This window comes from Pan troglodytes, chromosome 21 (genome assembly GCF_028858775.2).
Source record: "Pan troglodytes isolate AG18354 chromosome 21, NHGRI_mPanTro3-v2.0_pri, whole genome shotgun sequence".
Taxonomy (NCBI): domain Eukaryota; kingdom Metazoa; phylum Chordata; class Mammalia; order Primates; family Hominidae; genus Pan; species Pan troglodytes.
In genome coordinates this window covers 3,952,569-3,970,010 of record NC_072419.2, presented here as the reverse complement: position 1 = coordinate 3,970,010, position 17,442 = coordinate 3,952,569, and positions in this window count along the sequence as shown.

The following is a 17,442-nucleotide window of genomic DNA, read 5'->3' as shown; positions in this document are numbered from 1 at the left end:
ACAGATGGCGGTGAAGATATTTCCATATTTATACTGCTGTCTGTGTAGAAATTTCCATGTGTATACTGATGGTATTGTAGGTATTTCCATGTTTATACAGATGGTGGTGTAGATACTTCCATGTTTATTCAGATGACTGTGTAGATATTTCCATGTTTTTACAGATGGGGGTGTAGATATTTCAATGTTTATAGAGATGGCGCTGTAGATATTTCCATGTTTATACAGATCGCGGTGTAGATATTTCCATGTTTATACAGATGGCGTTGTAGATATTTCCATGTTTTTACACATATCGGTGTAGATATTTCCATGTTTACACAGATTGCGGTGTAGGTATTTCCATCTTTCTACAGATGGCATTGTAGATATTTCCATGTTTATACAGATGGCGGTGTAGATATTTCCAAGTTTATATAGATGGTGGTGTAGATATTACCATGTTTATACAGATAGCGGTGTAGATATTTCCATGTTTATACAGATCGTGGTTAAGATATTTCCATGTTTATACAGATCGCGGTGTAGATATTTCTATGTTTATTCAGATAGCGGTGTAGATATTTCAATGTTTATACAGATAGCGGTGTAGATATTTCCATGTTTATAGAGATTGCGGTGAAGGTATTTCCATGTTTATTCAGATAGCGGTGTAGATATTTCAATGTTTATACAGATAGCGGTGTAGATATTTCCATGTTTATAGAGATTGCGGTGTAGGTATTTCCATGTTTGTAGACATAGCGATGTAGATATTTCCATCTTTATATAGATGGCGTTGTAGATATTTCCATGTTTATACCAATAGCGGTGTTGATATTTCCACGTTTATACAGATAGCGATGTAGATATTTCCATGTTTATACAGCTCGCGGTGCAGATATTTATATCTTTGTACAGATGGCATTGTAGATATTTCCTGATTCACACAGATGGTGGTGTAGATGTTTCCATGTTTATACAGATGGCGGAGTAGTTAGTTCCATCTTTATGGAGATGGCAGTGTAGATAATTTCATGTTTATAGAGATGGCGGTGTAGATATTTCCATGTTTATAGAGATAGCAGTGTAAATATTTACATGTTTATACAGATGGCTGTGTAGATATTTCCATGTGTATACAGATGGCATTGTAGATATTTCCATGTTTATACAGATGACTGTATAGGTATTTCCATGTTTTTACAGATGGCAGAGCAGATATTTCCATGTTTATAGAGATAGCGGTGTAGATATTTCCATGTTTGTACAGATGGCGGTGTTGATATTTTCATCTATACACAGATGGCCGTGTAGATATTTCCATTATTATACAGATGGCAGCGTAGATATTTCCATGGACATGCAGATGGCGGTGTAGATATTTCCATGTTTATACAGACAGCGGTGTAGATATTTCCGTGTTTACACAGATGGTGGTGAGGATATTTCCGTGTTTATACACAAGGCGGAGTAGATACTTCCATCTTTATGGAGATGGCAGTGTAGATATTTTTATATTTATAGAGATGGCGGTGTAGATATTTCCATATTTATTGAGATAGCGGTGTAGATATTTCCATCTTTCTACAGATGGCAGTGTAGGTATTTCCATGTTTATACAGATGGCGGTGTAGATATTTCCGTATTTATACAGATGTCTGTGTAGATATTTCCATATTTATACAGATCTCTGTGTAGATATTTCCATGTGTATACTGATGGTATTGTAGGTATTTCCATGTTTATACAGATGGTGGTGTAGATATTTCCATGTTTATTCCGATGACTGTGTAGATATTTCCATGTTTTTACAGATGGAAGTTTAGATATTTCAATGTTTATAGAGATGTCGCTGTAGATATTTCCATGCTTATACAGATGGCGGTGTAGATATTTCCATGTTTATACAGATGGCGGTGTGGATATTTCCATGTTTTTACAGATATCTGTGTAGATATTTCCATGTTTACACAGATTGCGGTGTAGATATTTCCATCTTTCTACAGATGGCATTGTAGATATTTCCATGTTTATACAGATGGCGGTGTAGATATTTCCATGTTTATATAGATGGTGGTGTAGATATTACCATGTTTATACAGATAGCGGTGTAGATATTTCCATGTTTATACAGATCGTGGTGAAGATATTTCCATGTTTATACAGATCGAGGTGAAGATATTTCCATGTTTATACAGATCGCGGTGTAGATATTTCCATGTTTATACAGATCGCGGTGTAGATATTTCCATGTTTACACAAAAATCGGTGTGGATATTTCCATGTTTATACAGATAGCGGTGTAGATATTTCCATGTTTATAGAGATAGCGGTGTAGGTATTTCCATATTTATAGACATAGCGGTGTAGATATTTCCATGTTTATATAGATGGCGTTGTAGATATTTCCATGTTTATACCGATAACGGTGTTGATATTTCCACGTTTATACAGATAGCGATGTAGATATTTCCATGTTTATACGGCTCGCGGTGCAGATATTTATATCTTTATACAGATGTCATTGTAGATATTTCCTTATTCACACAGATGGCGGTGTAGATGTTTCCATGTTTATACAGATGGCGGAGTAGTTAGTTCCATGTTTATGGAGATGGCAGTGTAGATATTTTCATGTTTATAGAGATGGCGGTGTAGATATTTCCATGTGTATACAGATGGCATTGTATATATTTCCATGTTTATACAGATGACTGTATAGATATTTCCATGTTTTTACAGATGGCAGAGCAGATATTTCCATGTTTATAGAGATAGCGGTGTAGATATTTCCATGTTTGTACAGACGGCGGTGTTGATATTTCCATCTATACACAGATGGCCGTGTACATATTTCCATGTTTATACAGATGTCGGCATAGATAATTCCATGGTCATGCAGATGGCGGTGTAGATATTTCCATGTTTATACAGACAGCGGTGTATATATTTCCATGTTTACACATGTGGTGTAGATATTTCCGGTTTATACACATGGCAGAGTAGATACTTCCATCTTTAAGGAGAAGGCATTGTAGATATTTTCATGTTTATAGGGATGGTGGTGTAGATATTTCCATACTTATAGACATATCGGTGTAGATATTTCCATCTTTCTACAGATGGCAGTGTAGATATTTCCATGTTTATACAGATGGCGGTGTAGATATTTCCCTGTTTATATAGATGGTGGTGTAGGTATTACCATGTTTATACAGATAGCGGTGTAGATATTTACATGTTTATACAGATCGTGGTGAAGATATTTCCATGTTTATACAGATCGAGGTGAAGATATTAACATGTTTATACAGATCGCGGTGTAGATATTTCCATGTTTATACAGATCGCGGTGTAGATATATCCATGTTTATACAGATAGCGGTGTGGATATTTCCATGTTTATACAGATAGCGGTGTAGATATTTCCATGTTTATAGAGATAGCGGTGTAGGTATTTCCATGTTTACAGACATAGCGGTGTAGATATTTCCATGTTTATATAGATGGCGTTGTAGATATTTCGATGTTTATACCGATAGAGGTGTTGATATTTCCACGTTTATACAGATATCGTTGTAGATATTTCCATGTTTATATAGCTCGCGGTGCAGATATTTATGTCTTTATACAGATGGCATTGTAGATATTTCCTTATTCACACAGATGGCGGTGTAGATATTTCCATGTTTATACTGATGGCGGAGTAGTTAATTCCATGTTTATGGAGTTGGCAGTGTAGATATTTTCACGTTTATAGAGATGGCGGTGTAGATATTTCCATGTTTATAGAGATAGCGGTGCAGATATTTCCATGTTTATATAGATGGCGTTGTAGATATTTCCATGTTTATTCCGATAGCGGTGTTGGTATTTCCACGTTTATACAGATAGCTATGTAGATATTTCCATGTTTATACAGCTCGCGGTGCAGATATTTATATCTTTATACAGATGGCATTGTAGATATTTCCTTATTCACACAGATGGCGGTGAAGATGTTTCCATGTTTATACAGATGGCGGAGTAGTTATTTCCATGTTTATGGAGATGGCAGTGTAGATACTTTCATGTTTATAGAGATGGCGGTGTAGATATTTCCATGTTTACACAGATTGCGGTGTAGATATTTCCATCTTTCTACAGATGGCATTGTAGATATTTCCATGTTTATACAGATGGCGGAGTAGATATTTCCATGTTTATATATATGGTGGTGTAGATATTACCATGTTTATACAGATAGCGGTGTAGATATTTCCATGTTTATACAGATCGCGGTGAAGGTATTTCCATGTTTATACAGATCGAGGTGAAAATATTTCCATATTTATAAAGATCGCGGTGTAGATATTTCCATGTTTATACAGATCGCAGTGTAGATATTTCCATGTTTATACAGAAAGCGGTGTGGATATTTCCATGTTTATACAGCTAGCGGTGTAGATATTTCCATGTTTATAGAGATAGCGGTGTAGGTATTTCCATATTTATAGACATAGCGGTGTAGATATTTCCATGTTTATACAGATGGCGTTGTAGATATTTCCATGTTTATACCGATAGCGGTGTTGATATTTCCACGTTTATACAGATTGCGATGTAGATATTTCCACGTTTATACAGCTCGCGGTGCAGCTATTTATATCTTTATACAGATGGCATTGTAGATATATCCTTATTCACACAGATGGCGGTGTAGATGTTTCCATGTTTATACAGATGGCGGAGTAGTTAGTTCCATGTTTATGGAGATGGCAGTGTAGATATTTTCATGTTTATAGAGATGGCGGTGTAGATATTTCCATGTTTATAGAGATAGCAGTGTAGATATCTACATGTTTATACAGATGGCTGTGTAGATATTTCCATGTGTATACAGATGGCTTTGTAGATATTTCCATGTTTATACAGATGACTGTATAGGTATTTCCATGTTTTTACAAATGGCAGTGCAGATATTTCCATGTTAATAGAAATAGCGGTGTACATATTTCCATGATTGTAGAGATGGCGGTGTTGATATTTCCATTTGTACACAGATGGCCGTGTACATATTTCCATGTTTATACAGATGTCGGCATAGATAATTCCATGGTCATGCAGATGGCGGTGTAGATATTTCCATGTTTATACAGACAGCGGTGTATATATTTCCATGTTTACACATGTGGTGTAGATATTTCCGGTTTATACACATGGCAGAGTAGATACTTCCATCTTTAAGGAGAAGGCATTGTAGATATTTTCATGTTTATAGGGATGGTGGTGTAGATATTTCCATACTTATAGACATATCGGTGTAGATATTTCCATCTTTCTACAGATGGCAGTGTAGATATTTCCATGTTTATACAGATGGCGGTGTAGATATTTCCCTGTTTATATAGATGGTGGTGTAGGTATTACCATGTTTATACAGATAGCGGTGTAGATATTTACATGTTTATACAGATCGTGGTGAAGATATTTCCATGTTTATACAGATCGAGGTGAAGATATTAACATGTTTATACAGATCGCGGTGTAGATATTTCCATGTTTATACAGATCGCGGTGTAGATATATCCATGTTTATACAGATAGCGGTGTGGATATTTCCATGTTTATACAGATAGCGGTGTAGATATTTCCATGTTTATAGAGATAGCGGTGTAGGTATTTCCATGTTTACAGACATAGCGGTGTAGATATTTCCATGTTTATATAGATGGCGTTGTAGATATTTCGATGTTTATACCGATAGAGGTGTTGATATTTCCACGTTTATACAGATATCGTTGTAGATATTTCCATGTTTATATAGCTCGCGGTGCAGATATTTATGTCTTTATACAGATGGCATTGTAGATATTTCCTTATTCACACAGATGGCGGTGTAGATATTTCCATGTTTATACTGATGGCGGAGTAGTTAATTCCATGTTTATGGAGTTGGCAGTGTAGATATTTTCACGTTTATAGAGATGGCGGTATAGATATTTCCATGTTTATAGAGATAGCGGTGCAGATATTTCCATGTTTATATAGATGGCGTTGTAGATATTTCCATGTTTATTCCGATAGCGGTGTTGGTATTTCCACGTTTATACAGATAGCTATGTAGATATTTCCATGTTTATACAGCTCGCGGTGCAGATATTTATATCTTTATACAGATGGCATTGTAGATATTTCCTTATTCACACAGATGGCGGTGAAGATGTTTCCATGTTTATACAGATGGCGGAGTAGTTATTTCCATGTTTATGGAGATGGCAGTGTAGATACTTTCATGTTTATAGAGATGGCGGTGTAGATATTTCCATGTTTACACAGATTGCGGTGTAGATATTTCCATCTTTCTACAGATGGCATTGTAGATATTTCCATGTTTATACAGATGGCGGAGTAGATATTTCCATGTTTATATATATGGTGGTGTAGATATTACCATGTTTATACAGATAGCGGTGTAGATATTTCCATGTTTATACAGATCGCGGTGAAGGTATTTCCATGTTTATACAGATCGAGGTGAAAATATTTCCATGTTTATAAAGATCGCGGTGTAGATATTTCCATGTTTATACAGATCGCAGTGTAGATATTTCCATGTTTATACAGAAAGCGGTGTGGATATTTCCATGTTTATACAGCTAGCGGTGTAGATATTTCCATGTTTATAGAGATAGCGGTGTAGGTATTTCCATATTTATAGACATAGCGGTGTAGATATTTCCATGTTTATACAGATGGCGTTGTAGATATTTCCATGTTTATACCGATAGCGGTGTTGATATTTCCACGTTTATACAGATTGCGATGTAGATATTTCCACGTTTATACAGCTCGCGGTGCAGCTATTTATATCTTTATACAGATGGCATTGTAGATATATCCTTATTCACACAGATGGCAGTGTAGATGTTTCCATGTTTATACAGATGGCGGAGTAGTTAGTTCCATGTTTATGGAGATGGCAGTGTAGATATTTTCATGTTTATAGAGATGGCGGTGTAGATATTTCCATGTTTATAGAGATAGCAGTGCAGATATCTACATGTTTATACAGATGGCTGTGTAGATATTTCCATGTGTATACAGATGGCTTTGTAGATATTTCCATGTTTATACAGATGACTGTATAGGTATTTCCATGTTTTTACAAATGGCAGTGCAGATATTTCCATGTTAATAGAAATAGCGGTGTACATATTTCCATGATTGTAGAGATGGCGGTGTTGATATTTCCATTTGTACACAGATGGCCGTGTAGATATTTCCATGTTTATACAGATGGCAGCGTAGATATTTCCATGGACATGCAGATGGCGGTGTAGATATTTCCATGTTTATACAGACAGCGGTGTATATATTTCCATGTTTACACATATGGTGGTGTAGATATTTCCGGTTTATACACATGGCGGAGTAGATACTTCCATCTTTTAGGAGATGGCAGTGTAGATATTTTCTTGTTTATAGAGATGGTGGTGTAGATATTTCCATATTTATAGAGATAGCGGTGTAGATATTTCCATCTTTCTACAGATGGCAGTGTAGATATTTCCATGTTTATACAGATGGCGGTGTAGATATTTCCATATTTATACTGCTGTCTGTGTAGATATTTCCATGTGTATACTGATGGTATTGTAGGTATTTCCATGTTTATACAGATGGTGGTGTAGATACTTCCATGTTTATTCAGATGACTGTGTAGATATTTCCATGTTTTTACAGATGGGGGTGTAGATATTTCTATGTTTATAGAGATGGCGCTGTAGATATTTCCATGTTTATACAGATCGCGGTGTAGATATTTCCATGTTTATACAGATGGCGTTGTAGATATTTCCATGTTTTTACAAATATCGGTGTAGATATTTCCATGTTTACACAGATTGCGGTGTAGATATTTCCATCTTTCTACAGATGGCATTGTAGATATTTCCATGTTTATACAGATGGCGGTGTAGATATTTCCAAGTTTATATACATGGTGGTGTAGATATTACCATGTTTATACAGATAGCGGTGTAGATATTTCCATGTTTATACAGATCGTGGTTAAGATATTTCCATGTTTATACAGATCGCGGTGTAGATATTTCTATGTTTATTCAGATAGCGGTGTAGATATTTCCATGTTTATACAGATAGCGGTGTAGATATTTCCATGTTTATAGAGATTGCGGTGTAGATATTTCCATGTATATACAGATGGCTTTGTAGATATTTCCATGTTTATACAGATGACTTTGTAGGTATTTCCATGTTTATACAGATGGCGGTGTAGGTATTTCCATGTTTGTAGAGACAGCTGTGTAGATATTTCCATGTTTATACAGATAGCAGTGTAGATATTTCCATGTTTATACAGATGGTATTGTAGATATTTCCATGTTTATACAGATGGCGGTGTAGATATTTCCATGTTTATATAGATGGTGATGTAGATATTACCATGTTTATACAGATAGCGGTGTAGATATTTCCATGTTTATACAGATAGCGGTGTAGATATTTCCATGTTTATACAGATAGCGGTGGAGATATTTCCATGTTTGTAGAGATAGCGGTGTATATATTTTCATGTTTATAGACATAGCGGTGTTGATATTTCCATGTTTATATAGATGGCGTTGTAGATATTTCCATGTTTATACCAATAGCGGTGTTGGTATTTCCACATTTATACAGATAGCGATGTAGATATTTCCATGTTTATACAGATGGCGGTGTAGATATTTCCATGTTTATACAGATGGTGATGTAGATATTTCCATGTTTATTCAGATGACTGTGAAGATATTTCCATGATTTTACACATGGCAGTGTAGATATTTCAATGTTTGTAGAGATGGCGCTGTAGATATTTCCATTTTTATACAGATAATGGTGGAGATATGTCCATGTTTATACAGATAGTGGTGTATATATTTCCATGTTTATACAGATCGTGGTGTAGATATTTCCATGTTTATACAGATACCGGTGTAGATATTTCCATGTTTATACCGACCGCAGTGTAGATATTTCCATGTTTATAGAGATAGCAGTGCAGATATTTCCAAGTTTGTACAGATGGCGGTGTTGATGTTTCCATCTATTCGCAGACTGCCGTGTAGGTATTTCCATGTGTATACAGATGGCATTGTAGATATTTCCATGTTTATACTGATGGTGGTGTACATATTTCCATGTTTACAAAGATGACTGTATAGGTATTTCCATGTTTATACAGATGGCTGTGTAGATATCTTTATGTTTATAGAGATAGCGGTGTAGATATTTCCATATTTATACAGATTACTGTGTAGAAATTTCCATGTTTATACAGAGAGCGGTGTAAATATTTCCATGTATATACAGATCACGGTGTAGATATTTCCGTGTTTATACAAATAGCGGTGTAGTTATTTCCATGTTTATACAGATAGCGGTGTAGATATTTCCATGTATATACAGATGGCTGTGTAGATATTTCCATGTTTATACAGATGGCTTTGTAGATATTTCCATGTTTATACAGAAGACTTTGTAGGTATTTTCATGTTTATACAGATGGCGGTGTAGACATTTCCATGTTTATAGAGATAGCAGTGTAGATATTTCCATGTTTATACAGATCGCGGTGTAGATATTTCCATGTTTATACACATCGTGGTGTAGATATTTCCATGTTGATACAGATCGCGGTGTAGATATTTCCATGTTTTTACAGATATCGGTGTAGATATGTCCATGTTTACACAGATTGCGGTGTAGATATTTCCATCTTTCTACAGATGGCATTGTAGATATTTCCATGTTTATACAGATGGCGGTGTAGATATTTCCATGTTTATATAGATGGTGGTGTAGATATTACCATGTTTATACCGATATCGGTGTAGATATTTCCATGTTTATGCAGATCGTGGTGAAGATATTTCCATGTTTATACAGATCGCGGTGTAGATATTTCCATGTTTATACAGATCGCGGTGTAGATATTTCCATGTTTATACAGATCGCGGTGTAGATATTTCCATGTTTATAAAGATAGCGGTGTAGATATTTCCATGTTTGTAGAGATAGCGGTGTAGGTGTTTCCATGTTTATAGACAAAGCGGTGTAGATATTTCCATGTTTATATAGATGGCGTTGTAGATATTTCCATGTTTATACCGATAGCGGTGTTGGAATTTCCACATTTATACAGATAGCGATGTAGATATTTCCATGTTTATACTGCTCGCGGTGCAGATATTTATATCTTTATACTGATGGCATTGTAGATATTTCCTTATTCACACAGATGGCGGTGAGGATGATTCCATGTTTATACAGATGTCGGAGTAGTTAGTTCCATATTTATGGAGATGGCAGTGTAGATATTTTCATGTTTATAGAGATGGCGGTTTAGATGTTTCCATGTTTATAGAGATAGCAGTGAAGATATTTACATGTTTATACAGATGGCGGTGTAGATATTTCCATGTTTATAGAGATAGCGGTGTAGATATATCCATGTTCATAGAGATAGCAGTGAGGATATTTCCATGTTTATGCAGATAGCAGTGTAGATATTTCCATTTTTATAGAGATAGCGGTTTAGATATTTCATATTTATACAGATAGCGGTGTAGATATTTCCATGTTTATGCAGATAGCAGTGTAGATATTTCCATGTTTATACACATGACTGTGTAGGTATTTCCATGTTTATACAGATGGCTTTGTAGATATTTCCATGTTTATAGAGATAGTGGTGCAGATATTTCCATGTTTATACAGATAGCGGTGTAAATATTTCCATGTTTATACAGATCGCGGTGTAGATATTTCCATGTTTATACAGATACCCGTGTAGATATTTCCATGTATTTACAGATAGCGGTGTAGATATTTCCATGTCTGTACAGATGGCGGTGTTGATGTTTCCATCTATACACAGATTGCCGTGTAGGTATTTCCATGTGTATACAGATGGCATTGTAGATATTTCCATGTTTATACAGATGGTGGTGTAGATATTTCCATGTTTATAAAGATAGCGGTGTAAATATTTCCATGTTTATACAGACCACTGTGTAGATATTTCCATGTTTATAGAGATAGCAGTGTAGATATTTCCATGTTTATACAGATAGCGGTTTAGATATTTCCATGTTTATACAGTCCGCGGTGTAGATATTTCCATGTTTGTACAGATTGCGGTGCAGATATTTCCGTGTTTGTACAGATGGCTGTGTTGATATTTCCATCTATACACAGATGTCCGTGTAGATATTTCCATGTTTATGCAGATGGCGGCACTGATATTTCCATCCATATGTAGATGGCGGTGTAGATATTTCCATGTTTATACAGATAGCGGTGTAGTTATTTCCATGTTTATATAGATAGCGGTGTAGATATTTCCAAGTATATACACATGGCTGTGTAGATATTTCCATGTTTATTCAGATGGCGGTGTAGATATTTCCATGTTTATACAGATAACTTTGTAAGTAGTTCCATGTTTATACAGATTGCGGTGTTGATATTTCGATGTTTATAGAGATAGCAGTGGAGATATTTCCATGTTTATACAGATAGCGTTGTAGATATTTCCATGTTTATACTGATCGTGGTATAGATATTTCCATGTTTATAGAGATGGCTGTGTAGATATTTCCTTGTTCATAGAGATAGCGTTGTTGATTTTTCCATGTTTATAGAGATAGCAGTGTGGATATTTCCATGTTTATACAGATAGGGGTGTAGATATTTCCGTGTTTATAGAGATGGCGATGTAGATATTTCCATGTTTATACAGCTCACGGTGTAGATATTTCCTTGTTTATACAAATAGCGGTGTAGTTATTTCCATGTTTATACAGATAGCGGTGTAGATATTTCCATGTATATACAGATGGCTGTGTAGATATTTCCCTGTTTATACAGATGGTTGTGTAGATATTTCCATGTTTATACAGATGATTTTGTAGGTATTTCCATGTTTATACTGATGGCGGTGTAGATATTTCCATGTTTATAGAGATAGCAGTGTAGATATTTCCATGTTTATACAGATAGCGGTATAGATATTTCCATGTTTATACAGTCCGCGGTGTAGATATTTCCATGTTTGTACAGATTGCGGTGCAGATATTTCCGTGTTTGTACAGATGGCTGTGTTGATATTTCCATCTATACACAGATGTCCGTGTAGATATTTCCATGTTTATGCAGATGGCGGCGCTGATATTTCCATCGATATGTAGATGGCGGTGTAGATATTTCCATGTTTATACAGATAGCGGTGTAGTTATTTCCATGTTTATATAGATAGCGGTGTAGATATTTCCAAGTATATACACATGGCTGTGTAGATATTTCCATGTTTATTCAGATGGCGGTGTAGATATTTCCATGTTTATACAGATAACTTTGTAAGTAGTTCCATGTTTATACAGATTGCGGTGTTGATATTTCGATGTTTATAGAGATAGCAGTGGAGATATTTCCATGTTTATACAGATAGCGTTGTAGATATTTCCATGTTTATACTGATCGTGGTATAGATATTTCCATGTTTATAGAGATGGCGGTGTAGATATTTCCTTGTTCATAGAGATAGCGTTGTTGATTTTTCCATGTTTATAGAGATAGCAGTGTGGATATTTCCATGTTTATACAGATAGGGGTGTAGATATTTCCGTGTATATAGAGATGGCGATGTAGATATTTCCATGTTTATACAGCTCACGGTGTAGATATTTCCTTGTTTATACAAATAGCGGTGTAGTTATTTCCATGTTTATACAGATAGCGGTGTAGATATTTCCATGTATATAGAGATGGCTGTGTAGATATTTCCCTGTTTATACAGATGGTTGTGTAGATATTTCCATGTTTATACAGAGGATTTTGTAGGTATTTCCATGTTTATACTGATGGCGGTGTAGATATTTCCATGTTTATAGAGATAGCTGTGTAGATATTTCCATGTTTATACAGATGGCGGTGTAGATATTTCCATGTTTATACAGATCACGGTGTAGATATTTCCAAGTTTATACAGATAGCGGTGTAGATATTTCCATGTTTTTACAGATATCGGTGTGGATATTTCCATGTTTACACAGATTGCGGTGTAGATATTTCCAACTTTCTACAGATGGCATTGTAGATATTTCCATGTTTATACAGATGGCGGTGTAGATATTTCCATGTTTATATAGATGGTGGTGTAGATATTACCATGTTTATACAGATAGCGGTATACATATTTCCATGTTTATACAGATCGTGGTGAAGATATTTCCATGTTTATTCAGATCGCGGTGTAGATATTTCCATGTTTATACAGATCGCGGTGTAGATATTTCCATGTTTATACAGATAGTGGTTTAGATATTTCCATGTTTATACAGATAGCGTTGTAGGTATTACCATGTTTATAGAGATAGCGGTGTAGGTATTTCCATGTTTATAGACATAGCGGTGAAGATATTTCCATGTTTATATAGATGGCGTTGTAGATATTTCCATGTTTATACCGATAGCGGTGTTGGTATTTCCACATTTATACAGATAGCGATGCAGATATTTCCATTTTTATACAGCTCGCGGTGCAGATATTTGTATCTTTATACACATGGCATTGTAGATATTTCCTTATTCACACTGATGGCGGTGTAGATGTTTCCATGTTTATACAGACGGCGGTGTAGTTAGTTCCACGTTAATGGAGATGGCAGTGTAGATATTTTCATGTTTATAGAGATGGTGGTGTAGATATTTCCATGTTTATAGAGATAGCAGTGTAGATATTTACATGTTTATACAGATGGCTGTGTAGATATTTCCATGTGTATACAGATGGCATTGTAGATATTTCCATTTTTATACAGATGACTGTATAGGTATTTCCATGTTTTTACAGATGGCAGTGCAGATATTTCCATGTATATAGAGATAGCGCTGTAGATATTTCCATGTTTGTACAGATGGTGGTGTTGATATTTCCATCTATACATAGATGCCCGTGTACATATTTCCATGTTTATACAGATGGCGGCGTAGGTATTTCCATGGACAAGCAGATGGCAGTGTAGATATTTCCATGTTTATTCAGATAGCGGTATAGATATTTCCACGTTATCACAGATGGTGGTATAGATATTTCCGTGTTTATACACATGGCGTAGTAGATAATTCCATCTTTATGGAGATGGCAGTGTAGTTATTTTCATGTTTATAGAGATGGCGGTGTAGATATTTCCATATTATAGAGATAGCGGTGTAGATATTTCCATCTTTCTACAGATGGCGGTGTAGATATTTCCATATTTATACAGCTGTCTGTGTAGATATTTCCATGTGTATACAGATGGTATTGTAGGTATTTCCGTGTTTATACAGATGGTGGTGTAGATATTTCCATGTTTATTCTGATGACTGTGTAGATATTTCCATGTTTTTACAGATGACAGTGTAGATATTTCAATGTTTATAGAGATGGCGCTGTAGATATTTCCATGTTTATATAGATCGCGGTGTAGATATTTCCATGTTTATACAGATTGCGGTGTAGATATTTCCATGTTTTTACAGATATTGGTGTAGATATTTCCATGTTTACACAGAGTGCGGTGTAGATATTTCCATCTTTCTACAGATGGCATTGTAGATATTTCCATGTTTATACAGATGGCGGTGTAGATATTTCCATGTTTATATAGATGGTGGTGTAGATATTACCATGTTTGTACAGATAGCGGTGTAGATATTTCCATGTTTATACAGATCGTGGTGAAGATATTTCCATGTTTATATAGATCGCGGTGTAGATATTTCCATGTTTATACAGATCGCGGTTTAGATATTTCCATGTTTATACAGATAGCGGTCTAGATATTTCCATGTTTATACAGATAGCGGTGTAGATATTTCCATGTTTATTGAGATAGCGGTGTAGGTATTTCCATGTTTATAGACATAGCGGTGTAGATATTTCCATGTTTATATAGATGGCGTTGTAGATATTTCCATGTTCATACCGATAACGGTGGTGGTATTTCCACGTTTATACAGGTAGCGATGTAGATATTTCCATGTTTATACTGCTCGCGGTGCAGATATTTATATCTTTATACAGATGGCATTGTAGATATTTCCTTATTCACACAGATGGCGGTGTAGATGTTTCCATGTTTATACAGATGGCGGAGTAGTTAGTTCCATGTTTATGGAGATGGCAGTATAGATATTTTCATGATTATAGAGATGGCGGTGTAGATATTTCCATGTTTATAGAGATAGCAGTGTAGATATTTACATGTTTATACCGATGGGTGTGTAGATATTTCCATGTGTATACAGATGGCATTGTAGATATTTCCATGTTTATACAGATGACTGTATAGGTATTTCCATGTTTTTACAGATGGCAGTGCAGATATTTTCATGTTTATAGAGATGGCGGTGTAGATATTTCCATGTTTATAGAGATAGCGGTGTAGATACTTCCATGTTTGTACAGATGGCGGTGTTGATATTTCCATCTATACACAGATGGCCGTGTAGATACTTACATGTTTATACACATGGCAGCGTAGATATTTCCATGGACATGCAGATGGCAGTGTAGATATTTCCATGTTTTCACAGATTGTGGTGTAGATATTTCCATGTTTATACAGATTGCTGTGTAGATATTTCCAAATTTATACAGATGTCTGTGTAGATATTTCCATGTGTGTACAAATGGTATTGTAGGTATTTCCATGTTTATACAGATGGTGGTGTAGATATTTCCATGTTTATTCAGATGACTGTGTAGATATTTCCATGTTTTTACAAATGGCAGTGTAGATATTTCAATGTTTATAGAGATGGGGCTGTAGATATTTCCATGTTTATACAGATCGCGGTGTAGATAATTCCAAGTTTATACAGATAGCGGTGTAGATATTTCCATGTTTTTACAGATATCGGTGTAGATATTTCCATGTTTATACAGATGGCGGTGTAGATATTTCCATATTTATATAGATGGTGGTGTAGAAATTACCATGTTTATACAGATAGCGGTGTAGATATTTCCATGTTTATACAGATCGTGGTGAAGATATTTCCATGTTTATACAGATCGCGGTGTAGATATTTCCATAATTATACAGATCGCGGTGTAGATATTTCCATATTTATACAGATAGCCGTGTAGTTATTTCCATGTTTATACAGATAGCGGTGTAGATATTTCCATGTTTATTGAGATAGCGGTGTAGGTATTTGCATGTTTATAGACATAGCGGTGTAGATATTTCCATGTTTATATACATGGCGTTGTAGATATTTCCATGTTCATACCGATAACGGTGTTGGTATTTCCACGTTTATACAGATAGCGATGTAGATATTTCCATGTTTATACAGCTCGCGGTGCAGATATTTATATCTTTATACAGATGGCGGTGTAGATATTTCCATGTTTATATGGATGGTGGTGTAGATATTACCGTGTTTATACAGAGAGCGGTGTAGATATTTCCATGTTTGTACAGATGGCGGTGTTGATATTTTCATCTATACACAGATGACCGTGTAGATGTTTCCATTTTTATATAGATGGCGGTGCAGATATTTCCATGGAAATGTAGATGGCGGTGTAGATATTTCCATGTTTACACAGACAGCGGTGTAGTTATTTCCATGTTTATATGGATAGCGGTGTAGATGTTTCCATGTATATACATATGGCTGTGTAGATATTTCCATGTTTATGAAGATGGCGGTGTAGGTATTTCCATGTTTATACCGATAAGTTTGTAGGTATTTCCATGTTTACACAGATGGCGGTGTAGATATTTCCATGTTTATACAATTGGCGGTGTAGATATTTCCATGTTTATACAGATCGTGGTGTAGATATTTCCATGTTTATAGAGATAGCTGTGTAGATATTTCCATGTTTATACAGATAGCGGTGTAGATATTTCCATGTTTATACAATTGGCGGTGTAGATATTTCCATGTTTATACAGATCGTGGTGTAGATATTTCCATGTTTATACAGATAGCGGTGTAGATATTTCCATCTTTCTACGGATGGCAGTGTAGGTATTTCCATATTTATACAGATGGCGGTGTAGATATTTCCATGTTTATGCAGAAGTCTATGCAGATATTTCCATATTTATACAGAGGGCTGTGTAGATATTTCTATGTTTATACAGATGGCAGTGTAGATATTTAAATGTTCCTACACATGACTTGGTAGGTATTTCCATGTTTATACAGATGTCTTTGTAGATATTTCCATGTTTATAGAGATAGCGGTGCAGATATTTCCATGTTTATACAGATAGCGATGCATATATTGCCATGTTTATACAGATTGTGGTGTAGATATTTCCATGTTTATACAGATAGCGGTGTAGATATTTCCATGTTTATACAGACCGCAGTGTAGATATTTCCATGTTTATAGAGATAGCGGTG